Below are 27,712 nucleotides of genomic sequence, written 5' to 3'. Positions count from 1 at the left end.
AGGCTCTCCATGCATGTGTTGTGACTGTCACACAGCCGTGACACATGCAGCTGTGGTGCTGAACAGCGGATGATCGTGAGCACTCCAGGAGTCCAAGATACCGAGGTAGCTATTCGGAAAGCGCAATGGCTATTTGGATAAGCACTTATCTGAAGTTGTTCGCTCATCCCTAGCGTTAACTTAATGCCATCTTGGGATCTAAATATTGACCTCACGGGCCTAACTCTATCTCCATTCAAGCCTATAGCCTCAGTGGACTTGAACAGAAGAAGCAGCCTTTCTAGTAGCCATCACAACTGCTATAAGAGTCTGAAGTATAAGCTCTCTCTTTCAGAGGACTTTATCTAAAAATACTAGAAGATAGGATTGTGTTCTGCCTGGTTTCATCATTTTTGCCCAAAGGGGCATCAAAATTACAAAGGTCTCAAGAGATCATTATTCTCCTTTCCTTTGGTCAAAATCCAGCGAATGACAGAGAAAAAGAATTTCACTGTGTGGAGAACTATTATTCATTGCCTTCAACAATCAGAATCATGGAGAAGAGATCAAAATTTCTTGTTCATCACAACAGAACAGCAGACAGAAGAGAGGGAGAAAGACCTCAATGAGTACTATTGCAAACTGGATTACAAAAGCGTTTTGTGAAGCTTATGGGATCCCAGATTTACGCTTCCAGAAAAATAGCTCACTCCACAAGCGCTGCAGTGGTCTTCTGGGCTGTATTTCCATCAAGCAGATCTGCAGATCCGCCACCTGGTTTTAGGTCCTTTACCTTTTTAAAACATTATAGATTAGACTTAATGTCCACTAAACATTTAGCCTTTGGGAGAAAGTTCTCCAGGCAATCGTCCCTCCATAATGACAAGCTTTGCTATTTCTCCTGTGGTGCTGTCATGGAGGGTGACTAGAGAAAATAGAATTAGGGTGTGTTTCCACGGTCAGTAAATGCTGCAGGTTTGACGCTGCATACAGCCGCAGTGTCAAACCCGCAGCGTCCAGATGTTACAGCATATTGGAAGGGATTTCATGAAATCCCGTCTCCATTATGCGTTAAAAGACGCAGGCGGCAGACACACATAAACGGACATTCAGCGCGTCTTTCCAGAATGCCACATGTCTGTTTTCAATGCGGCGACGCTCCGTCGCCGCAGCGTAAATTTACCATAGACAATCATTAGATGTGGTAAAATCGCACCTAATGATTAGTCAGATGCGTACTAACTGCGTAAATGCAGCTTACTACGCAGGTATACTAATTTAAATTAAGTTCTTGTCCCGCCGCTGGAAGTCCGTGTCCACTGCAGTTCTCGTGATAACTTAGCTTATTGTGAGAACTGCCGTGCACGTGACTGGGGGTTATCTCTGGTCACACTAGGCTAGTTCTCACAGTCAGCTAACCGTGAGAACTACAGTGTACGTGATCGCCGGAGATCTCCGGTGGTCATCTACAAGCTCTGCTATGTCTAGATGTCATGCATCCAGATGTAGCAGAGCTGGACTCGTCGTGAGACACCCATGATTAAATGGACTACGTCGGGACATTAAGTATTTGTGTTGGTTTGTTATTTTTATATTTTTTCATGAGATCGAGGGCTTTTCAGGAATTGGGCGTACAATAAAAATATGGAAAACTGAGCTATTCCTGACCGTGGAAACATACCCTTAGACTTACCATTAATTCGGTTTCTAGGAACTCTTCATGACAGCATTGGTATTTCCTGCCCTTCTGTTTCTTTCTGTTACTTTATTCCTTGGTGTTAAATAAAACTTTAAAACATTCATACCAGTGTGGTCCTTTAGAATAAGTGCACACGTTGCAGAAAATTTCTGCTCAAAAACCTGAATCCCTTCCCAGAAACCGCACCTATTTTTCCGTGGCGGTTTTTGCACGTTTTTGATGCGGTTTTTTCCGCAGCGTTTCAAACCGCATGGAAGAAGCCAAAACTGCGGAAAAATCTGCAAAATTAATGAGCATGCTGTATTTTTTACCGCGATGCGGTTTTTTAGCGGTAAAAAACGCATCAATGTGCACAAAAAGTGCAAAATGCATAGAAATGACTGGGAAGCTTATTTTTAGCGGTTTTATAGTGAAAACCGCGGTAAAAAACACTGTGTGTGAACACAGCCTAACACTGAGGATAGGAGGTGGCTTGTTAACCTCTTTGTGATTCCTGTCCTTAATTAGGACAACCTCCTGTGGTGAAGGGTTCCTTGAAACCAAATTGCCATTAACTCTAATTCTATTTTTCAATATTTGTGTTGCTAAAAATTGCCTCAAAAAGACAGTATAGTGAATAAATAAATTTTTGGTTCCTGAAATGTGGAGACGCAAAAACAGTGAACAGCCATTAAAAAGGACCTTGCACCAAAATTTTCATGCTGAACTGGACACAATATAAGAGTGGCTGCAGAGCAGAATCAACAGTTTTTGTTATATATTTCACCTCTCTGTTGTGGAAATATTAGCAAACAATGTTTTTGGCACCTAATAATATAAAAAGTTGTACAAGTGGATGTTATCAAAGTTTTCAGTGGTGGTGTGTACTTCCCCTCCATGATGTTGACCAATCATAAGCAGGCAGTAACACTAACAGGAAAGAATAACACACTCCACAATATCAACAATACATCCTGCTGAACATGAAAATATTAATAAAAGGTCCTCATTAAGGGGTATATTGTTATGTATTGTTAGTTTGAAAGACTAAAATAACCTTAATTTTTCGGAACTTTGTTCACGGACTGGTATACATTACCTTATGGGGTAGATTGAAAGTGTAAAGTCGAGACTAGAGTCAAAGTGTTCCAAATGTATCACCATAGGGCAGCACGGTGGCTCAATAGTTAGCACTGTTGCTTTGCAGTGCTGGAGTCCTGGGTTCATATCTAATAAAGCAACCAGGAAAAAAAAGAGATATCTACCCTAGATAACTACTGAACAATTAAAAGTTACATTTTAGGGGTCCAGTTTTTGTGGTTTTGTAATTGATTAGGACACTACCCTGGTCCTAATCAATTACAAAACCACAAAAAACTGGACCCCTAAAATGTAACTTTTAATTGTTGTTAAAACTCTCAAGACAACCTAAAGCTTACATAAGGTGTGTACCCAAATGTATTAAAAATCTGTGAGGGTCACAAAATTATTGATAGGATATACAAGGGAATATGGGATATGAGACATGGATTCTTTGGCTACAAGGCTTTTTATCTGTATAAGATATATTATTCATACTTATCATGGATTTAACATATAATAGTGCCCTGTTGTATATATTCCCTGATCATCTTTGATCATTTGGAAACTTAATAATGATGTCAGGGATTGAGTTTTCCTTTTGATGTGTATATATTACTGTATATAATTTTTGTTGTTTAAATATCGACAGTTATCGCCTAATGATGTATGTTGACATTGATATACAGGTGCTTCTCTCAAAATTAGAATATCATCAAAATGTTAATTTCAGTTCTTCAATACAAAAAGGGGATCTCTTATATAGACTCAATACAAACAGAGTGATCTATTTCAAGTGTTTATTTCTGTTAATGTTGATGATTATGGCTTACAGCCAATGAAAACCCAAAAGTCGCTATCTCAGTAAATTAGAATACTTTAACACCAGCTCACAAAATTATTTTAAAAACCGAAATGTTGACCTACTGAAATGTATATTCAATAAATGCACTCAATATTTGGTCAGGGCTACTTTTGCATTGATTACTGCATCAATGCGGCGTGGCATGGGGGCGATCAGCCTGTGGCATGGCTGAGGTGTTATGGAAGCCCAGGTTGCTTTGATAGGAGCATTAAGCTCTTCTGCATTGTTGTGCCTGGCGTCTCTCATCTTCCTCTTGACAATACCCCATAGATTCTCTATGGGGTTAAGATCAGATGAGTTTGCTGGCCAATCAAGCACAGTGATACTGTTGTTTTTAAACCAGGGATTGGTAATTTTTGCAGTGTGGACAGGTGCCAAGTCCTGCTGGAGAATAAAATAAAATTTCCTGGTTGAAGGCTGTGCTGACTTTGGTCTTGATAAAACACAGTGGACCTACACCAGGAGATTACATGGCTCCCCAAACCATCACTGATTATGGAAAATTCATACTAGACCTCAAGCAGCTTGGATTGTGTGCCTATCCACTCTTCCTCTAGACACTGGGATCTTGATTTCCAAATGAAATGCAAAAATTACTTGCATCTGAAAATAACACCTTGGACCACTGAGCAACAGTCCAGTTATTTTTCTCCTTGGCCCAAGTAAGATGCTTCTGGTGCTGTCTATTGGTCATGAGTGGCTTGACACAAGAAATGCAACACTTGTAGCCCATGTCCTGGATACGTCTGTGTGTGGTGGCTCTTAAAGCAATTACTCCAGTAGCAGTCCACTCCTTGTGACTCTCCCTCAAATTTTTGAAGGGTCTTTTCTTAACAATCCCATCAAGGCTGTGGTTATCTTGGTTGCTTGTGCATCTTTTTCTACCACACTTTTTCCTTCCACTTAACTTAACATAGTTGTCATGGGAGATTTCAACTATCCAGACATTTGTTGGGAATCTCTCTCAGGCAAAACTAACAGGTCCAGGAAATTCTTATCCTCTCTTGCTGACAACTTTATCTTCCAAAAGGTAGGGGAGAAAACAAGGGGAACTGCTACCTTGGATCGAATCCTTATAAACAGGGAGGAAATGGTTGTGGAGGTAACAGTGGCTGGGACCCTAGGAGGTAGCGACCATGCTATTTTGGAATTTTGGATAACTAGAGGCGGAAGACCTGTGAAGACTCAGACGTCAAGGTTAGATTTCAGAAAGGCAGATTTTAAGGGATTCAGGCTAGTTTCACACTTGCTTTTTTTTGCAGCGCGTTTTTCCCGCAAAAAAACGCATTAAAAAAACGCATACAAATGCATACAAACGCTGCGTTTTTTTCCAGCATTTTAATGCGCATGCAGGAAAAAAACGCAGCGTTTTTGCGCGTTTGTATGCGTTTTTTGTGCGTTTGCGTTTTTTTACAGATTTTGGAAAAACCCCACAAAAAAGAAAAAACAACCATTCAACAACACACAAGACCAATGGGACTTCATTGTGGGTGTGGTATGTTAATATATATAGACCCTGTCTACAGTATTCTTCACATTTGCTTGATTCTTCTCGTGACCATGGATCTGCGCTGGAAGAGTTTTCACTTCAACTTGGATTTGGACATCGCGATCGCTCAGGCGTATGCAGTTGCTTGCCATGAACAAAGGAAGAGAGAGAGGCAGCGAAGACGGCGGCGTATGTGGATTCATCCGATTGTTGAACTCCGGGAGAGCCGTGGGGCATACCACACCCTCTACAGCGAGCTACGTGCAAACCCGGAGAAATTTACTGATTATATCCGGATGTCCCACGAAAGTTTCATGGATTTGCTTGCTCGTGTCCAACAATCCATCCGGAGACAGGACACACAGCTCCGTCGTGCGATTCCTCCTGAGGAACGGCTACTGGTGACATTACGGTATGTTTTAAAAACAAAGGGGTGTGGTCTGATGTTTTTTTTTGTAAATTTAGTATTCAAAACCTTGGGTAATTAGTTTTCGTGAATGTACTAATATTTTTTTTTATAGTTTTTAAAAATAATATACATAAATATTAATTTTACTTCTTTGTCTGTTCACAGATTCCTGGCGACTGGAGAAACCCTATCCTCACTACACTTCCAGTACCGTATTGGAATCTCTACCTTGTCTGGAATTGTTGCTGACACCTGCCGGGCTCTCTGGAATGTTCTTTGCCCAGAATTTATGCCCCTGCCCACCGCTGAAAAGTGGATGGAAATTGCTGACAAATTCTGGACAGTATGCAATTTTCCCAACTGTTTGGGAGCTGTTGATGGGAAACACATACGGATCATCAAACCCCAAAGAACGGGATCTGAGTACTATAATTACAAAAAGTACTTTTCAATAGTACTCATTGCAATTGCGGATTGCGGATGTATGTTTGTAGCAGTGGACATTGGAGCATTTGGCCGTGGTAATGACTCGCAGGCTTTTAAAAACTCAGACATGGGCCGGAGGTTGTATGGCAACCAATTTAATTTCCCTATGCCACGGCCTCTTCCTCACACCGAAGCTCCGCCACTGCCCTTTGTAATGGTTGGCGATGAGGCTTTTCAAATGTGCGGAAACTTACTGAAACCCTACTCCAGCCGGGACTTGGACCACACCAAAAAAATTTTTAATTACAGGCTGACCAGGGCCAGAAGAACTGTCGAGTGTGCTTTTGGGATTCTTGTTTCCAGATGGCAAATTCTGGGCACGGCCATTAATCTTAAACTTGAAACAGTCGATGAGGTGGTGAAGGCCTGTGTGGTTCTACATAACTTTGTGATGGCTAAAGAGCATCCGACCTTTGAACTGGACGATGATGCTCCTAACCCATTGCCTGAATTCACTCAGCACACTCTCAGGTCATCCGTTGAAGTTGGCCAAATGAGGGACAAATTTGCGGCCTACTTTATTTCTGATGTAGGACGGGTGCACTGGCAAGATGAAATGGTGTAATGTTGTTGTTTATGGTAATAAAAATCCTTATTTGATACCATTACTGAGTGCACTATATTTTTTAAACTCCAATTAATTAAAAAACTTCCCATGTATAACTGAATTTTGTTATGTTCACACACCTGGGCAGGTAAATACACATACGAGTTAAAATGCAGCATTGCTAGTCTGCGTGAAATATATTGGAATGAGCAAAGCTGCAGTCCATGAATCAGGAAACCATTTTTTTTCAAGAGAAAATTGTGCAACTAGTTTAAAACAAAGTATGTGATTTTCTCAAAACACAACCCTCAAAACCCAACCCCAATGAAAGTCCATGGGGAATACAAGTCAGCATTGAGTGGATGAATGTAATCTGCTCATGTAATCTTCTCCATTACAAGTTATTACACTAGGCCTTGGAATGACTATACTAGGCCGTGGTATTTCAAATATGAGTATAGTAGGCCTTGGGGCTAGTAGTATAGTAATATGTGAAATACCACGTCCTAGTATAGTCATAACAAGGCCTACTCGATTTTGGCCAACTAGTATCTTGTTTCACAAAAAACAAACGGGTGAAACTTGACAAGTTTCAACAGTTTGAAAATAGATTCTAGTTGGTAAAACTAGAGTTATTACACTAGGCCTTGGAATTACTATACTAGGCCGTGGTATTTCAAATATGAGTACAGTAGGCCTTGGGGCTAGTAGTATAGTAATATGTGAAATACCACGGCCTAGTATAGTCATACCAAGGCCTACTGTAATAACTCGATTTTTAACAACTAGCATCTTGTTTCACAAAAAACAAAGTGGTGAAACTAGAAAGAAACTTATTTTTTAAACAAGTTTCAACAATTTGTTTTTCATGAAACCAGATTCTATTTGGTAAAACTAGAGTTATTACACTAGGCCTTGGAATGACTACACTAGGCCGTGGTATTTCAAATATGAGTACAGTAGGCCTTGGGGCTAGTAGTATAGTAATATGTGAAATACCACGGCCTAGTATAGTCATACCAAGGCCTACTGTAATAACTCGATTTTTAACAACTAGCATCTTGTTTCACAAAAAACAAAGTGGTGAAACTAGAAAGAAACTTATTTTTTAGACAAGTTTCAACAATTTGTTTTTCATGAAACCAGATTCTATTTGGTAAAACTAGAGTTATTACACTAGGCCTTGTAATGACTATACTAGGCCGTGGTATTTCAAATATGAGTATAGTAGGCCTTGGGGCTAGTAGTATAGTAATATGTGAAATACCACGGCCTAGTATAGTCATACCAAGGCCTACTGTAATAACTCGATTTTTAACAACTAGCATCTTGTTTCACAAAAAACAAACTGGTGAAACTAGAAAGAAACTTATTTTTTAGACAAGTTTCAACAGTTTGTTTTTCATGAAACCAGATTCTATTTGGTAAAACTAGAGTTATTACACTAGGCCTTGGAATGACTATACTAGTCCATGTTATTTCACATATGACTATACTAGCCCTTGGGTTGTTTTTTAACATGTATTTACCCATCAGTGTGTGTGAGCGGCGCAAACAACATTAATGAAACTTATTAATGGTGAACCACAAATGTAAATTTATTTTTTATCACAAAAAAAAAACTAAAAATTATTTTTTACGGCGTTTGGGGGCAGATGGTTTCAATTTGGGGGTGTGCAGGGAATATGCAACACTTGCAGTTGAAGACGGTGTTTGAGGGGAAGGGGCAACAAAACTTGTGGGGGAAGGTAGTCCAGTTAAGGGAATTAAACTTGGAACACTTGTAGGAGAGGAAATCTGTTCAGTTACATTAGTTGTAATGGCATGTCGCCGTAGGCTTGTGTGCCTGGACCGACTTTGGCCCAATGCCCGCCTTGATTGATTACGCCTTGAAGTAGGGGCAAATATGGAATGTAGGTCCCCCGTCTGCTGGTATGGCTGCTGCTGCTGAGGTGGCGGCTGCTGCTGCAGAGGTGGCGGCTGCTGCTGAGGTGGCGGCTGCTGCTGAGGTGGCTGCTGCTGCTGAGGTGGCTGCTGCTGCTGAGGTGGTTGCGGCTGCTGCTGAGGTGGCGGCTGCTGCTGAGGTGGCTGCTGCTGCTGAGGTGGCTGCTGCTGCTGAGGTGGCTGCTGCTGCTCTTCGTTGTCAGTGCTCGTCCTTGCAGGAGGACTGGTGGCGGCAGTGATGGCCCAGGTTTGCAGAGTGGTGGTGGCAGGGCTACTACATGTTGTTGTAGCGGCAGGGCTGTTCCATGTTTGCCTAGTGGTGGCTGAGCTCCACGCATGCATGGGATTGGCGGTGGTGCTCCAGACAGGAGCAGCGCTTGCCATGGTGGTGTCGGTGAAGTGACCAGCTGCACTCAGACTTGTGGTGGTGTAACGGTGGGTGTCCTGGCTTTGAATAGAGGTGTCCGTGCAGTGGTATGCAGCACAAGTCGGTAGTGAGGTGAAGCGAGTCAATGGTGGCACAGGTGGAAAGGACACCACTGACTGCTGACCGTACCGATTATGCTGCATAGCCTGCAAGAAAGCATTGTTGCAGGCCTGCAGCACATTCAGCTGTTGATCAGGACTAAGGTGTTCCGCCATGCCCTTTTCAATCTTACTAAAAAAATGGTGTGCTGGTCTGTTGAGGTCGGCCTCCAGACGGTCAAGGCGCTGTTCTACAGAATTGAAGCGGTGTTCAAAGTGGTTAAAACCACGTTCCATGAGTGCAAAACCGCTTTCAACTCTGTCGGACAGTGACTTGAGGCTGGAATTAAATGTCTCGCTCAAATGCATAAACTCGGGCAAGACATTCCTGTCCAAGGCCCTCTGCCGCTGGCGGGTAGTGCCCGCATAACCAGTGGCAGAGACCTGGGACAGGGGAACACCTGATGGCCCAGCTTCCTGGTCACCAGCTGTGTGTGTGGTTGACCTGCAAGGTGCTTCCTGGCTGTCGGATGGCTGGGACGGGTCAGAGGACGTCCGAGGAAGGACCGCTCCAGGGCCAGGTTGCAGGGTGCTGCTCCAGGTGCTGTGGAAGAAAGGAAAATCATTACTACCATGCCTTTACAAGAAGCATCAGCTGTGGATTAGAAAAACACAGATTAATAAAAATAAAAACCCAAAATGTATAATACTTACGATCTTGTGGCAAGGACCGGTCTTAGGAACTGCAACGCGTGATAGTGACGGTATCTAGTTCTGGTCCTTGACGCAGATCCACTGCGAACCTGGCCCTCAGCACGAACATCACTGTTGAAGCGGTCCTTGATCGAACGCCAACGTGTTCGGACTTTGTCCACTGTTGATAAAAAAAAACAGTGCCGTCAAGGACAACAGTCACTGCGGCACAATGTAGCAATACAATACTCAAAGCAGTCACTGTAGACCCCGATGACACTGTTGGGTTTCCTGCTAGAATACGCCTAGCACGAAACCCAACAGTGCCGTCAAGGACAACAGTCACTGCGGCACAATCTAGCAATACAATACTCAAAGCAGTCACTGTAGACCCCGATGACACTGTTGGGTTTCCTGCTAGAATACGCCTAGCACGAAACCCAACAGTGCCGTCAAGGACAACAGTCACTGCGGCACAATGTAGCAATACAATACTCAAAGCAGTCACTGTAGACCCCGATGACACTGTTGGGTCTCCTGCTAGAATACGCCTAGCACGAAACCCAACAGTGCCGTCAAGGACAACAGTCACTGCGGCACAATGTAGCAATACAATACTCAAAGCAGTCACTGTAGACCCCGATGAAACTGTTGGGTTTCCTGCTAGAATACGCCTAGCACGAAACCCAACAATGCCGTCAAGGACAACAGTCACTGCGGCACAATGTAGCAATACAATACTCAAAGCAGTCACTGTAGACCCCGATGAAACTGTTGGGTTTCCTGCTAGAATACGCCTAGCACGAAACCCAACAGTGCCGTCAAGGACAACAGTCACTGCGGCACAATGTAGCAATACAATACTCAAAGCAGTCACTGTAGACCCCGATGACACTGTTGGGTTTCCTGCTAGAATACGCCTAGCACGAAACCCAACAGTGCCGTCAAGGACAACAGTCACTGCGGCACAATGTAGCAATACAATACTCAAAGCAGTCACTGTAGACCCCGATGACACTGTTGGGTTTCCTGCTAGAATACGCCTAGCACGAAACCCAACAGTGCCGTCAAGGACAACAGTCACTGCGGCACAATGTAGCAATACAATACTCAAAGCAGTCACTGTAGACCCCGATGAAACTGTTGGGTTTCCTGCTAGAATACGCCTAGCACGAAACCCAACAGTGCCGTCAAGGACAACAGTCACTGCGGCACAATGTAGCAATACAATACTCAAAGCAGTCACTGTAGACCCCGATGACACTGTTGGGTTTCCTGCTAGAATACGCCTAGCACGAAACCCAACAGTGCCGTCAAGGACAACAGTCACTGCGGCACAATACAGAGCAGGGAAATACTCACTAAACGCCTTTTTGGAGGATGCTGTGGCGCTGTCCCAGCCATCCATCAACGCTGCGGCCACCTCATTCCATAGCCGCCGGGTCACCACATTGTCCTTGTACAGCCGGTCACGGCTGTCCGACAACGGCGAACGCTCCTGGACCAGGCTGATGAGCTGCTCATTATCCAGGTAGACGTCTTCATCCTGTTGTGGAACCTAGACAAAACACATTCATTAGAATAATCAAATTTAAATTGAATAAAAAGTTACAAAAAATGAAACAAAAAAATGAGTAAAAATAGAAGATAAAAAATAAAGAACATTACAAATCATTTGATACTTACATTCCGTATCACCACCGGGACTTGGCTTCGCTGCTCCTGCTCTTCGCCCTCACTAGTGCCGTCCGCAGATGATGATGACGATGTCTTAAGAAAGTTGAAAAAAACGTAAGAGATTTGGAGAAGCAGCAGATATACTTACCAGATGCACGAAAATAATCACCTCACGGTCTGCTTGCGCCAATTCCTGCCGCGATGGGGAATACTCGGATTCTGAAGACATACTGCATGTAAAAATAATAAAAATCATTAGTACATACATAATTTAAAAGGACAGGCATATAATGTAATATACTCACATTCTTCGCTGATATAATGGGTTCTTGGTTGACTGTCTGCTCTTCAATCTGTCAGTGTAGTAGTGGCAGAGTTTTGGCAGGCACCTCCTTTATATAGACTTTTTTTTTTTGACTTTAGAAGATTCTAACTAGGATAAAAAGTGGACACCACCCAAAAAACGCAGCGCTAAAAAATCGCATACCTGCGCATGCCAGTGCGCACGTATGCGCATCCATAGGCTATAATGGCCATTTTTAGCGCAAAACGTGCGCATACGTGCGCATGCGCTTTTTTCCAGGGCCAAAAAATGCAACATGCAGCGTCTGGAAAATACCAACGCACACCCCAAAAAAACGCAGCGCATGAAAATCGCATACATGCGCTTACAAGCGCGCATGTATGCGCACCCATGTTAAATATAGGGGAAAAATCGCATGCGCACGTATGCGTTTTTTTCCAGCGCTAAAAAACGCAAATGTGAAACCAGCCTCAGAAAGAGAATTGGAGGGATCCAATGGCTGGATATCCTTAAAGACAAAAATGTCCAGGAAGGATGGGAAATCTTGAAAAATGAAATTCTCAAAGCACAGTTGTTAACAATTCCGAAAAGAGGGAAGAATAGGAAGCATTTAAGGAAACCAGGATGGATGAACACAGAACTTAAGCACATGCTAAAAAGGAAGAAAAAAATGTTTATAAAATGGAAAGAGGGAGGCATATCTAAAGAAGAATATAATGCTGTCTGCAGAACATGCAGGGCACAAATCAGATTATCTAAAGCTGAAAATGAATTGAGGCTTGCAAGAGATGTCAAAAGCAATAATAAAGGATTTTGGGGATATGTCAAAAGTAAAAGAAAAGTCAAAGATGCTATAGGATTTTTACAGGATGAAAATGATGAAATGGTAAGACAGGATGTTGAGAAGGCTGAACTTTTAAATTCCTATTTTGCATCTGTTTTCTCCCAGAAAGGAAATGTAACATCAACTGTTATTCACTGTCCTATTAAGGAAATAGAAGAATCCAGGATATCTATAAACAGAAAGATAGTGAGGAAACACTTAGCTAACCTAAATGAATTCAAGTCTCCAGGTCCAGATAAATTACACCCCAGAGTACTGAAGGAGATAGCAGAAGAAATTTTTGAACCCCTCTCCATAATCTTTGAAAATTCTTGGAGAACAGGAGAAGTGCCAGAAGACTGGAGAAGAGCAAATGTTGTTCCTATCTTCAAAAAGGGGAAGAAGGTGGACCCAGGCAACTATAGGCCGGTGAGTCTGACTTCTATACCAGGAAAGATCTTTGAACAAATTATTAAACAACATGTATGTCAATACCTGGATAAGAATGAAGTGACTAAACAGAGTCAGCATGGGTTTGTAACTAATAAGTCATGTCAGACTAACTTAATTTCCTTCTATGATGGTATCACTGATTGGGTGGATCAAGGAAATGCTGTAGATATAGTATATCTTGACTTCAGCAAAGCATTTGACAAAGTCTCTCATACAATCCTTATTGAAAAAATGACTAAGTATGGAATGGACAAGGCAACTGTTAGGTGGATTCATAACTGGCTTAGTGATCGGACCCAAAGAGTGGTCGTAAATGGCTGCACATCCAGTTGGAAGAATGTCTCAAGTGGGGTACCACAGGGCTCTGTCCTGGGCCCTGTATTGTTCAACATCTTTATCAACGATTTAGATGAAGGAATTGAGGGTAAACTGATTAAATTTGCTGATGACACAAAGCTAGGAGGGATAGCTAATACTAGAGAAGAGAGAGAGAGGATTCAAAAAGATTTAAATAAACTGGAGAAGTGGGCAGCAACTAACAGAATGGTTTTTAACAGGGAGAAATGCAAAGTACTACATCTGGGCAATAAAAATGAAAAAAGCATATATAGAATGGGAGGAATAGGGCTAAGTGACAGCACATGTGAAAAAGACTTGGGTATACTAATAGATCACAGACTGAATATGAGTCAACAGTGTGATGCAGCAGCAAAAAAGGAAAATGCAATTCTAGGATGTATTAACAGAAGCATACAGTCTAGATCACGTGAAGTCATTATTTCCCTCTACTCCTCTTTGGTCAGACCTCATCTGGAATATTGTGTCCAGTTTTGGGCACCACATTTTAAAAAAGACATCAACAAACTGGAGCAAGTTCAGAAATGAGCGACCAGAATGGTGACCGGTCTGCAAACCCTGTCTTATGAGGAAAGGTTGCAGGATTTGGGAATGTTTAGTTTGCAAAAGAGAAGACTGAGAGGAGACTTAATAGCTGTCTACAAATATCTAAAGGGCTGTCACATTGTAGAAGGATCAACTTTATTCTCATTTGCACAAGGAAAGACTAGAAGCAATGGGATGAAACTGAATGGGAGGAGACACAGATTAGATATTAGAAAAAACGTTTTGACAGTTAGAGTGATCAATGAGTGGAACAGGCTGCCACGAGAAGTGGTGAGTTCTCCTTCAATGGAAGTCTTCAAACAGAGGCTGGACAGACATCTGACTGGGATGATTTAGCGAATCCTGCTTTGAGCAGGGGGTTGGACCAGATGGCCCAGGAGGTCCCTTCCAACTCTACGATTCTATGATTCTATGATTCTATAATAATAATAATAATAATAATAAATTTTATTTTTATAGCGCCGACATATTCCGCAGCACTTTACATTTCAGAGGGGATTTGTACAGACAATAGACATTACAGCATAACAATAATCACATACAGTAGATTATAACACATACCAAGAGGAAAGAGGGCCCTGCTCGCAAGCTTACAGTCTATGAGGAAAGAGGGAGACACGAAAGGTAGGTGGTAACAGTTACCCTGAATTGTATGGACCAGTCATAATGTTAAGTGTGTAACAGTACAGACACAGAGGGCTAATGGAGGCATAAAGCATGTGGGAACATGATGCGGGGAACCTGGTTATGGTAAAACTTTTGGCTCTGCCACACAGGGATAGATTAGGTTAATGTGTTGGGGTGGTAGGCCAGTCTGAATAAATGCGTTTTCAGGACACGCTTAAAATTGTGGGGATTGGGGACTAATCGTATTGACCTGGGAAGTGCATTCCAAAGAATTGGTGCGGCACGTGTAAAGTCTTGGAGACAGGAGTGGGAGGTTCTGACTATTGAGGATGCTAATCTCAGGTCATCAGCAGAACGGAGGGCGCGGGTAGGGTGGTATACTGAAACAAGGGAGGAGATGTAGGGTGGTGCTGAGCCATGGAGGGCTTTGTGAGTGAGGGTAATAAGTTTATACTGAATTCTGGAGTGGATGGGTAGCCAGTGTAATGACTGGCACAAGGTAGAGGCATCAGTGTAACGATTGGTGAGGAATATGATCCTGGCTGCAGCATTCAAGACAGATTGGAGGGGGGAGAGTTTGGTAAGAGGGAGACCGATTAGAAGAGAGTTACAATAGTCGAGACGAGAATGAATAAGAGAAACAGTAAGAGTTTTTGCAGAGTCAAAGGTAAGAAAAGGTCGAATTCTAGAAATGTTTTTGAGGTGCAGATGACAAGAGCGAGCCAGTGATCGAATGTGGGGGGCAAAGGAAAGCTCGGAATCAAGTATGACCCCAAGACAGCGGGCCTGTTGCTGGGGAGTAATAGTGGAACCACACACAGAAATGGCAATGTCGGGTATAGGTACATTAATAGAGGGAGGAAACACCAGGAGTTCAGTCTTTGACAGGTTCAGTTTCAGATATAGTGAGGACATGATATTAGACACAGCGTTTAGACAATCGCCGGTGTTTTCTAGAAAGGCTGGCGTGATGTCAGGAGAAGAAGCGTATAATTGGGTGTCATCAGCATAGAGATGGTACTGGAAACCAAATCTACTGATTGTTTGACCAATAGGGGCAGTGTACAAGGAGAAGAGGAGGGGACCTAGAACCGATCCTTGGGGGACCCCAACAGTAAGGGGAAAATGAGAGGAGGAGGAACCGGCAAAAGATACAGTAAAGGAGCGGTCGGAGAGATAGGAGGAGAACCAGGAGAGAACGGTATCCTTGAGGCCAATGGAACGGAGCATAGTGAGGAGGAGCTGATGATCCACAGTGTCGAATGCTGCAGAGAGATCCAAGAGAATTAGCATGGAGTAATGACCATTTGATTTAGCTGTTAGCAGATCATTAGAGACTTTAGTGAGGGCAGTTTCAGTGGAGTGTAAAGAGCGGAAACCGGATTGGAGAGGGTCGAGAAGAGAGTTTTCTGAGAGATAGCGGATAAGACGGGAGTGGACCAGGCGTTCCAGGAGTTTAGAGATGAAGGGAAGATTAGAGACAGGTCTATAGTTAGCGGCACAGTTTTGGTCGAGGGATGATTTTTTAAGTAGTGGATGTATGATGGCATGCTTAAATGAGAAGGGAAAAATACCAGAAGAGAGAGAGAGGTTAAATATTTTAGTTAGGTGAGGGGTGACAGCAGGGGAAAGGGACTGAAGGAGCTGTGACGGAAATGGGTCACTGGTGCAAGTAGTTGGGTGAGAAGATGCAAGGAGCCTGCTTACTTCTTCTTCTGTGACTGGTTCAAAATCAGAGAGTGAGTTAGATGCAGTGGGGGAGGGAGGACGGTGCATGGTATGAGGTGATTGGGAGATAATTTCCTGTCGGATCTGGTCAATTTTTTCTTTGAAGTAATTGGCCAGATCGTCAGCTCGGAGCTCCGTGGTTGGGGCCTGTACTCTTGGATTGAGTAGAGAATGAAAAGTGTCAAAGAGACGTTTCGGGTTATTGGACAGTGAGGTGATGAGGGTGTTGAAATAGGTTTGTTTGGAGAGGTGAAGGGCAGTGTTGTATGTTCTAAGCATAAACTTAAAATGGATGAATTTGTGAATTCTCTTGCTCAGATTTCTGAGCTGAAGCTCCCTCTGGTGGCTACTGAGAGTAGTGGAGCTGGCCAGGTTGATGGAAGTTCCCCACCTGACGATGATAATTGGGAACCTGGGATTACTGACTGGGAGCATAAAATTGAGCTGGCTGCTCTTGAAGGTTGCTGGTGATTTTTTCCTCCTTGTGCATTTGGAGTTCTTTTGTCCCCTGCCTGATCTGCAGGTGGGCCTTGTTTTTCACGCATTTTAATTTTGTGGTCTCTGTTGTGAGCTCATTTTCAGGTTTGCCTCTGGCTTCTGGTGAGGGTTATGGAGCTGGCTGTGCTGACAGAGGAGTAGTGAGTTCTCTATCTGGACTCCCTCTGTTGGTGAAGGGAGGTAATGAAGCTGATCTCTAAATGGCAGAGACCGGCCACCTGAGGAAGAGGACTGCGATTGGACATCAGGAGTTTCTGATTGGATTTAAAGCAGCTGACTCCCTAGTTTCTTGCTGGTGATTTTTCCTGACTGTGGCTTCTGGTTTCCAGTTTGGTTCCTGCCTTCCTAAAGCTAAGTTTTCTCTGCTATTGTTCATATGAGTTTTTGTCTGGTTTACTTAGTTTTTGTGTTCAGCCAGCCCTGGCTGGGACTGGGCTGAATCCCCATTTTGTCTCTGATCAGTTGATCTCTTTTGCTCTGTCTTCAGAATATACCTGAGTGCTGATATAGTGTTTTGAAGTCTAGCGACTCCAGGGCCTTTTTCTATCAGACGTGTTGGACATTATTTTTGGCAGGGTTTTTTGCGTGATTGCAGACAGCGGCTTTTCTTTCCTGTCCTTTCTAGTTAGTGAGGGCCCCATCGTTTTCTCAGCCTCTCTTTCTGTTTCTGTGTTTTCATCTTGTTTCACCGACAATACATGTTGGGGGCTGTCTATTGCTTTGGGGTCTGCTCTGGGGCAGTTTAGATTTTCCCTTTCTTTCTTTAGGCTTATTTAGTTCTCCGGCCGTGACGAGGCGTCTAGGACCACCGTAGGCACGCTCCACGGCTACTGCTAGTTGTTGTGGATAGGATCAGGGGTCTGCAATCCGCTAGTTACCAACCTCTCCGGTTTTCTGGGCTTAGCTTGCTTTTTGTTTTTTCCTCCTCAGTGACTCATTCATAACAGGTCTCCTTTCTTCCAGGCACTAAGAATGTTAAGGCAGACGCCCTTTCTAGGAGTTTCTTTGCGGATTCTCTTGACGTGACCGAGCCTACGACCATTCTAAATGAGGGTGTAGTTCTTTCCGCCATCTCTCCTGATTTGAAATGTGCCCTGGAGGAATTTCAGGAGGATAAGCCTGAACAATGCCCTATGGGAAAAATGTATGTCCCTGACCAGTGGAGGAAAAGAGTAATGTCTGAAATTCATTGCTCCGCGTTGGCTGGTCATCAGGTATCTTTGGTACCAGAGATTTGGTGAGTCGGTCTTTTTGGTGGCCTGCCTTATCTCGTGATGTCAGGAATTTTGTGCAGTCATGTGGGACTTGTTCTCGGTCTAAGCCCTGTTCTCGTGCTAGTGGTTTGTTGATGCCCCTGCCGGTGCCCAGGAGGCCATGGACCCATATCTCAATGGATTTTATCTCTGATCTCCCTGTCTCTCAGAGAATGACTGTTATTTGGGTGATCTGTGATAGATTTTCTAAGACGGTCCATCTTGTACCACTCCCAAAGTTGCTATCTTCTTCTGAGTTGGTGCCCTTGATGTTACAACAAGTGGTTCGTTTGCACGGGATTCCTGAGAACACTGAGTCGGACAGAGGGGTCCAGTTTGTTTCCAGATTTTGGAGAGCTTTTTGTTCCAAACTGGGAATTCAGTTGTCTTCCTCCTCTGCATTTCATCCCAGACCAATGGGCAGACTGAGAGAACAAACCAGACTTTGGAGTCCTATTTGAGATGTTTCATATCTGCTGATCAGGATGATTGGGTCTCATTTTTGCCCTTGGCCAAATTCGCGCTAAACAATAGGGCTAGTTCTGCCACTTTGATGTCCCCTTTCTTTTGTAACTTTGGGTTTCATCCTCGATTTTCTTCGGGGCAGGTGGAAGCTTCTGCCTGCCCAGGTGTGGATTCGGTGGAAGAGAGAATGCAGCAGATTTGGGACCAAGCAGTGGATAATTTGTCCCACTCTCAGGAAAAGGCCCAATGGTTTTCCAACCGGCATTGGACCATGGGTCCCCGGTTTAAAGTGGATGATATGCTTTGGTTGCCTCAAAAAATATTCCCATGAGGGTCGCATCTCCAAAATTCAAGCCAAGGTTTATTGGACCTTATAAGATTTTGGAAATCCTTAACCCCATTTCTTTCCGTTTGGCTCTTCCAGTTACATTTAAGATTCATAAAGTTTTTCATAAATCTTTGTTGAAAAGGTTTGTGGAGCCAGTAGTTCCCATGGCGGCGCTTCCTCACCCTGTACTGGTTGAGGGTAATTTGGAGTATGAGGTAGAGAAGATATTGGATTCGCGTCTGGCTAGACGGAGACTTCAGTACTTGGTTAAGTGGAAGGGTTATGGCCAGGAGGATAATTCTTGGGTCTCTGCTTCTGACATCCATGCCAAGAGATTGATTCGTACCTTTCACCGGGCCCATCCTGATCGGCCTGGTGGCGTGGATGAGGGTTCGGTGACCCCTCCTCAAGGGGGGTACTGTTGTGAATTCTCTTGCTCAGATTTCTGAGCCGAAGCTCCCTCTGGTGGCTACTGAGAGTAGTGGAGCCCCCACCTGACGACGATAATTGGGAACCTGGGATTACTGGCTGGGAGCATATAATTGAGCTGGCTGCTCTTGAAGGTTGCTAGTGAGTTTTTCCTCCTTGTGCATTTGGAGTTTTGTCCCCTGCCTGATCTGCATGGTTCAGTTGATTCTTTTGCTAATCCTTTGCATCTAATCTGGTTGTGTCTTTTTTTTGCTTTTTGCTTTGTTGCTAGGGTTCAGCGTGCTCCCTGCTGGGGGCAGCGCTGGGCCCTGCTTCATATGCTACAGCTTGTTCAGTCCCCTGTTATGTTAGTATCTTTTTGCTTTGTTTCCAGTTTATACCAGAGTGATGATCTAGCGGGGGTGAGGTCGTGTGGCCTCAGGTTTTTTGTATATCAGAAGTGTTAGACTTTTAGGGTTTTGTGCGTGATTGCAGACAGTAATTTTTCTGTCCTGTCCTGTCTAGACAGCTTGGTCCCCACCGTTTGCTCAGTCTGTTCTCTGCCTGTGTTTGTGTCTCATCGACAATATATGTTTGGGGGCTGTCTATTCCTTTGGGGATCTGCTCCGGGGCAGTTTAGATTTCACCTTTCTGTCTTTAGGCTTAGTTAGTTCTCCGGCTGTGACGAAGCATCTACGACATAGTAGGAACGCTCCACGTCTACTGGTAGTTGTGTTGATAGGATCAGGGGCCTGCAATCCGCTTAGTTACCAACCTCTCTGGTCTTCTGGTGGCTTGGTCTGTTCCTGCCGTCCTCCTCGGTGGCCCATTTGTAACATAACTCTCCATTAATATGCTTGGATACAGCACTCTGTGAACACCCAGCATCTTTAGCAATGACATTTTGTGGCTTCCCTCCTTGTGGAGTGTATCAATGACTGCCTTCTGAACATCTGTCAAGTGGGCAGTCTTCCCCATGATTGTGGAGCTACTGAAACAGACTAAGGGACCTTTTTAAATACTTAGGAAGCCTTTGCAGATGCTTTTTATTAATTATTCTAATTGACTGAGGTAATGGCTTTTGGGTTTTCATTGGCTGTAAGCCATAATCATCAACATTAACAGAAATAGATCACTCTGTTTGTAATGACTCCATATAATATGAGTTTCACTTTTTGCATTGATGAGCTGAAATAAATTAACTTTTTGATGACATTTGTGAGAAGCATCTGTATATCCACAATTTGTATTTTTTATTATATTACCTGTTCTGCACTTTAGAATTACATGTATAATAGGGTCTTGAGGGATATTCGACGTGGAGCGGGGCACCATATTATATATATTAGGATACATACAGTTGTGGCCAAAAGTATTGACACCCCTGCAATTTTGTCAGATAATACTCAGTTTCTTCCTGAAAATGATTGCAAACACAAATTCTTTGGTATTATTATCTTCATTTAATTTGTCTTAAATGAAAAAACACAAAAGAGAATGAAGCAAAAAGCAAAACATTGATCATTTCACACAAAACTCCAAAAATGAGCCAGACAAAAGTATTGGCACCCTCAGCCTAATATTTGGTTGCACAACCTTTAGCCAAAATAACTGCGACCAACCGCTTCCGGTAACCATCAATGAGTTTCTTACAATGCTCTGCTGGAATTTTAGACCATTCTTCTTTGGCAAACTGCTCCAGGTCCCTGATATTTGAAGGGTGCCTTCTCCAAACTGCCATTTTTAGATCTCTCCACAGGTGTTCTATGGGATTAAGGTCTGGACTCATTGCTGGCCACCTTAGAACTCTCCAGTGCTTTCTCTCAAACCATTTTCTAGTGCTTTTTGAAGTGTGTTTTGGGTCATTGTCCTGCTGGAAGACCCATGACCTCTGAGGGAGACCCAGCTTTCTCACACTGGGCCCTACATTATGCTGCAAAATTTGTTTGTAGTCTTCAGACTTCATAATGCCATGCACATGGTCAAGCAGTCCAGTGCCAGAGGCAGCAAAGCAACCCCAAAACATCAGGGAACCTCCGCCATGTTTGACTGTAGGGACCGTGTTCTTTTCTTTGAATGCCTCTTTTTTTCTCCTGTAAACTCTATGTTGGTGCCTTTGCCCAAAAAGCTCTACTTTTGTCTCATCTGACCAGAGAACATTCTTCCAAAACGTTTTAGGCTTTTTCAGGTAAGTTTTGGCAAACTCCAGCCTGGCTTTTTTATGTCTCGGGGTAAGAAGTGGGGTCTTCCTGGGTCTCCTACCATACAGTCCCTTTTCATTCAGACGCCGACGGATAGTACGGGTTGACACTGTTGTACCCTTGGACTGCAGGGCAGCTTGAACTTGTTTGGATGTTAGTCGAGGTTCTTTATCCAACATCCGCACAATCTTGCGTTGAAATCTCTTGTCAATTTTTCTTTTCTTTCCACATCTAGGGAGGTTAGCCACATTGCCATGGGCTTTAAACTTCTTGGTGACACTGCGCACGGTAGACACAGGAACATTCAGGTCTTTGGAGATGGACTTGTAGCCTTGAGATTGCTCATGCTTCCTCACAATTTGGTTTCTCAACTCCTCAAACAGTTCTTTGGTCTTCTTTCTTTTCTCCATGCTCAATGTGGTACACACAAGGACACAGGACGGAGGTTGAGTCAACTTTAATCCATGTCAACTGGCTGCAAGTGTGATTTAGTTATTGCCAACACCTGTTAGGTGTCACAAGTAAGTTACAGGTGCTGTTAATTACACAAATTAGAGAAGCATCACATGATTTTTCGAACAGTGCCAATACTTTTGTCCACCCTCTTTATGTTTGGTGTGGAATTATATCCAATTTGGCTTTAGGACAATTCTTTTTGTGTTTTTTCATTTAAGACAAATTAAATGAAGACAATAATACCAAAGAATGTGTTAATACTCAGTTTCTTCCTGAAAATTATTGCAATCTGACAGAATTGCAGGGGTGTCCATACTTTTGGCCACAACCGTACTTACCTTGGTGCCAGCTACTTCCGGAGATGGTGATCCTTCGGACCCCGCTCCTTGCTCATTGCCATGCCATCCATCAAGGACCACCGTGGCGCTTCCAGTACCCCCGTACAGGTCGAGGTACGAGACCCCTCGCCCCCTGAGACGACCGGCTGGGCCTGGGATCCGATATCCTTTAGGCATCTGTAGGATCCAGTCCCATCAGGAACAGGAAACCCAATTGATGCGTGGGAGAGGTGCCGCCCTTTCTATATCTGTAGGTTTCCTGTTACAGAAGGGCAAATCCCCTCTCGTGGTGCTGTCAAGGGAGTCCGCGTAAAAATACATTTTTTTTATTCTATTATTTTTCCTTAACTAAGGGGGTGATAAAGGGGGGTTTGATTTACTATTTATAATTTTTATATTTGGCAGCTGTCACACTAAAAGACGCTTTTCATTGCAAAAAATAGTTTTTGCATCACATTTAGAGAGCTATAATTTTTCCACAGTCATGTGAGGTCTTGTTTTTTGTGGGACGAGTTGCCATTTTTATTGGTAATATTTTCAGACACATGACATTTTTTGATCGCTTTTCATTCCAATTTTTGGGAGGCAGAATGAAAAAAAAAACCCCAGCAATTCATGAATTTCTTTTTTTTTTTTTTTTTTTGGGGGGGGGGGGGGTCAAAATGATAAAGCAGTTTTATTCTTCGGGTCAGTACGATGACAGCGATGCCTCATTTCTATCTTTTTTTTATGTTTTGGCACTTTTATACTATAAAAACCATTTTATAGAAAGAAAAATATTTTTGCCTCACTTTATTCTGAGAGCTATTAACTTTTATTTTTCCGGTGATGGCGCTATATGTCGGCTTGTTTTTTTTCGGGACAAGATGATCTTTTCAGCGGTACCACGTTTATTTATATCCGTCTTTTTATTGCAGGTTATTCCACTTTTTGTTCGGTGATATGTTAAAGCAATGTTTTTTTGCCTTTTTTTAATGGTGTTCACTAAAGGGGTTAACTAGTGGGACAGTTTTGTAGGTTGGGTCGTTACAGACACGGCGATACTAAATATATGCACTTTTATTTTTTTTATTCAAATATTGAATTTTTATTTATTATTTTTTTTTACATGTTTACAATTACATTTTTTTTTATTTCACTCTATGCTTTACACCTGGTCCCACTATGGGACACTCATTTCGTGCAGGCTGATCTCTTAGATGGCATGCACATCTGCATGCCATATAAGCTGTCAGCGCTGAAGGGATTTGTCCCTAACCTCAGACTTCCTCACATGCACTGCGCATGACAGGAAGTCTCTGAACTCTGGTAACCCGGATGTCGTCATGACGACATCGGGTTACCAAGGGAGCAATCGGGACCCCGCAGAGACTGGGTCTCTGATACAAAGGCAGAAGGGCTGTCACAGCCGACAGCTCCTCTGCCTGCTCCCGGAACGCTGTGATCATGTTTGATCGCAGTGTACCCGGGGGGAAAAGTGCCGGGTGTCAGCTCTGAGAATCAGCTGACACCCGGCCACGATCACCTGCACTCCCCCCGTGAGTCCTTGCTGGTCTGCATGCTCTTGTAAACCAAATTTGAGGGTAGCATGATCGCTGCCTCCTAAATTCCTTAACACCTTTACTTCCTCAACTATTGCCTCCCTCTTGGTAAGAATTAGGTCCAAGATTGATCAGAGACTTTTATAAATAATTTTTATATAGCGCTAATAATAATCTTTTTTATATAGCGCTAACATATTCCGCAGCGCTTTACAGTTTGCACACATTATCATCACTGTCCCCGATGGGGCTCACAATCCAAAGTCCCTATCAGTATGTCTTTGGAATGTGGGAAGAAACCGGAGTACCCGGAGGAAACCCATGCAAACACGGGGAAAACATACAAACTCCTTGCAGATGTTGTCCTTGGTGGGATTCGAACCCAGGACCCCAGCGCTGCAGTGCTATCTACTGAGCCACGGTGCCGCCCTTTTCATAACTTCTGCTACTAGGATTATTGCTGGATGCACCAATGAGAGATAAAATAATCGTGCTCTTCTAAGTGTGCTGTGTCAATGTACAATTCTTGTAAAAATGTTTGAAATAGCTACTACTACCCCGCAGCTGGGGAAGTAATCTTCAAGGAATTAATGCATTAGTGGATAAAACACAAAAAAGAGCTGCGCTGCTTGATTGAAGAATCTTCAAATGCGTTTCGAAATGCGTAGAAAAATCAAAAACTTTCCTGTTATTCCATTTGAAGATTCTTCAATCCAGCAGCACGGCTTTTACCCATGGTTTATCCATTTATATGAAACACTGAATGTATGAATACATCTTGGAATAAGTGCTGCTGTATACTTTTGTTTGTAGACCCTTCAAGGAGCCAGAATCAGAAAATACCAAATGTTTTTCCCATTTAGCTCTATGTTTGTGAAACATCAGTTGCGATCAGATAAGGCACTAGCAAACTTATCCTGATGCTATTGATAAATAAAAACCCAGCCAATAAAGGCCTGAGCACACATTTCTTTGGTTCAAAAGGGTTCAGCATTAACCCACTGTTTTTTTCTTACACAATTACAACAGGTTGCCAATAATCCCAAAATGTACTCAATTCCTTAAAAATAAAAAAAAATAAATATATATATATATATATATATATATATCTATTGTCTCTGTACTTAAACCTATAAAATATATATTGGCCAAATCATGCGCTAAGAACCTTCGCTTTTGTAAGTGCATCTTGCTGAGGGACAGAGCGTTTGGAAGTTATTTCCATTGACATCATACTGTGTGTCTTGGCATTCACAGGGTGCTGCTGTGCCAAATTTACATATATACACACACATATATTATATACACACATTATACACTACCATTCAAAAGTTTGGGGTCACCCAAACAATTTAGTGTTTTCCATGAAAACTCATGCTTTTATTGATCAAATAAGTTGCCAAATGAATTTAAAATCTAGTCCAGACATTGACAAGGTTCGAAAAAAAAGATTTTTATTTGAAATAATAATTTTCTCCATTCAAACTGCTTTCGTCAAAGAACGCTCCCTTTACAGCAATTACAGCATTGCAGACCTTTGGCATTCTAGCAGTTAATTTGCTGAGGTAATCTGGAGAAATTTCACCCTCATGCTTCCAGAAGGCCCTCCCACAAGTTGGTTTGGCTTGATGGGCACTTTTTGCGTACCATACGGTCAAGCTGCTCCCACAACAGCTCAATGGGGCTGAGACCTGGTGACTGCGCTGGCCACTCCATTACAGATAGAATATCCGCTCCCTGCTTCTTCCCTAAATAGTTCTTGCATAATTTGGAGGTGTGCTACGGGTCATTGTCCTGTTGTAGGATGAAATTGGCTCCAATCAAGCGCTGTCCATAGGGTATGGCATGGCGCTGCAAAATGGAGTGATAGCCTTCCTTATTCAAAATCCCTTTTACCTTGTACAAATCTCCCACTTTACCAGCACCAAAGCAACCCCAGACCAACACATTACCTCCACAATGCTTGACAGATGGCGTCAGGCACTCTTCCAGCATCTTTTCAGTTGTTCTACATCCCACAAATGTTCTTCTGTGTGATCCAACACCTCAAACTTGGATTCATCTGTCCATAACACTTTTTTCCAATCTTCCTCTGTCCAGTGTCTGTGTTCTTTTGCCCATATTAATCTTTTCCTTTTATTAGCCAGTTTCAGATATGGCTTTTTCTTTGCCGCTCTGCCCTGAAGGCCAGCATCCTGAAGTCGACTCTTCACTGTAGACATGGACACTGGCGTTTTGCGTGTACTATTTAATGAAGCTGCCAGTTGACGAATTGTGAGGCGTCGATTTCTCAAACTACAGACTCTAATGTACTTGTCTTGTTCCTCATTTGTGCAGCGGGGCCTCCCACTTCTCTTTCTACTCTGGTTAGAGCCTGTCCTCTCCTCTGAAGGGAGTAGTACACACCATTGTAGGAATAGCTTAGTTACTCACCGATAACGTTGTTTCTCGGAACCCATGACAGCACCACGGAGAGAGGGGATCCGCCCTTCAGGGACAGGAACCTACAGATAAAAAGGGCGGTACCTCTCCTCCATATCCAGTTGGTTACAGAGCATCAGAGGGTCTCCAGGTTAGACAACAGAAATATATGCACATTATAATATTGCTTATTATCAGAAGCACTGTGCCTAAACGGAAACACTCTACTAATAGTAAAACATGCTCACCACACTCGTGAAGGGGAGGGGAATAAGCGGGTGCTGTCATGGGTTCCGAGAAACACCGTTATCGGTGAGTAACTAAGCTATTCTCTCTCACCCATGACAGCAGCAAGGAGAGAATTACAGAGATTGGTAGCTTAGGGAGGGACCACCGCCTGAAGGACCCTTCTTCCGAAGGTCAGGTCAGACGTAGAGGCTAGATCTAATCTATAGTGCCTGAAAAAGGTCGAAGGTGATGACCAGGTGGCCGCCTTACAGATTTGTTCTATTGATACCTCAGATCTTTCAGCCCATAAGGTCGTCATCGCTCTTGTGGAATGGGCTCTCAACCCTTCCGTCATGGTATTTTCACTGGATGAATATGCCAGGGCAATCGCATCCCTTATGCACCTTGCCAGGGTACTCTTAGATGCTTTGAGTCCCTTCCGAGGTCCCAGAAAACACACAAAGAGAGCCTTCTTTCCTATATTTCTTGGTGGCCTCTAGATACTGCACTAGGCACCTCTTTATGTCTAAGGTGTGGAATTTTACTTCTCCCTTCTTTTTAGGATTTGGGCAGAATGAAGGAAGGACTGCCTCTTGGGACCTATGGAAGTGTGATGACGCTTTCGGTAGATAGGCCAGGTCAGGCTTTAAAATGACCCTATCATCTAGAATCTTTGTGAAAGGTGGCCCTACTGATAAAGCTTGCAAATCGCTCACTCTGCGAGCTGGTGTTAGCGCCAAAAGAAGCACTGTTTTTAACGACAGGATTCTTAGGGATGCTGAGTGAATAGGTTCGAATGGAGGGCCTGTTAGTGTGGATAGTACAAGATTTAGGTCCCATGATGGTAATCTTTGATTAGCTATCGGCCTGGATACGGCCTTAATAATCTGTCACCTAAGGATTACCTACCACATCATGGTTATAAAGGCGCCCAAGGCCGCTACTTGTACCTTTAATGTGTTGACCGCTAGACCCTGTTCTAGGCCCTTTTGTAGAAATTCTAGGATTTTATCAATGTGAACCCCGTCCTGAACCTTTACCCCCGAAGTGGATAAGAATTTTTTTTCCACGCTCTCCCGTAGGCGCTCATCGTAACCGGTTTCCTACTTTTTTGTAATGTGGTTATCAGGTTCTCTGAAAACCCTCTGTCTCTCATCAGTGCCCTCTCAATTTCCATGCTGTTAAATGGATCCTCCCTGCCTGAAGGTGTAACACTGGGCCCAGCGATAGCAGGTCCGGGAGATCCGGTAGGATCCATGGGTCGGTTACCGAGAATATTTTTTGCCAGGAGAACCAGGTTCTTTTGGGCCAGAAGGGGGCTATTAAAATCATTCTTGCCCCATCCTCCCTGACTTATCTTAGCACTGCTGGGATCAGCATGATCGGGGGAAAGGCATATGTTAGGCCCTATGTCCATGGGAGTAT

Source organism: Dendrobates tinctorius, unplaced genomic scaffold (genome assembly GCF_039654945.1).
Source record: "Dendrobates tinctorius isolate UK_male_01 unplaced genomic scaffold, ASM3965494v1 ptg000115l, whole genome shotgun sequence".
In the NCBI taxonomy this organism is placed as follows: domain Eukaryota; kingdom Metazoa; phylum Chordata; class Amphibia; order Anura; family Dendrobatidae; genus Dendrobates; species Dendrobates tinctorius.
This window is presented reverse-complemented; position numbering follows the sequence as displayed.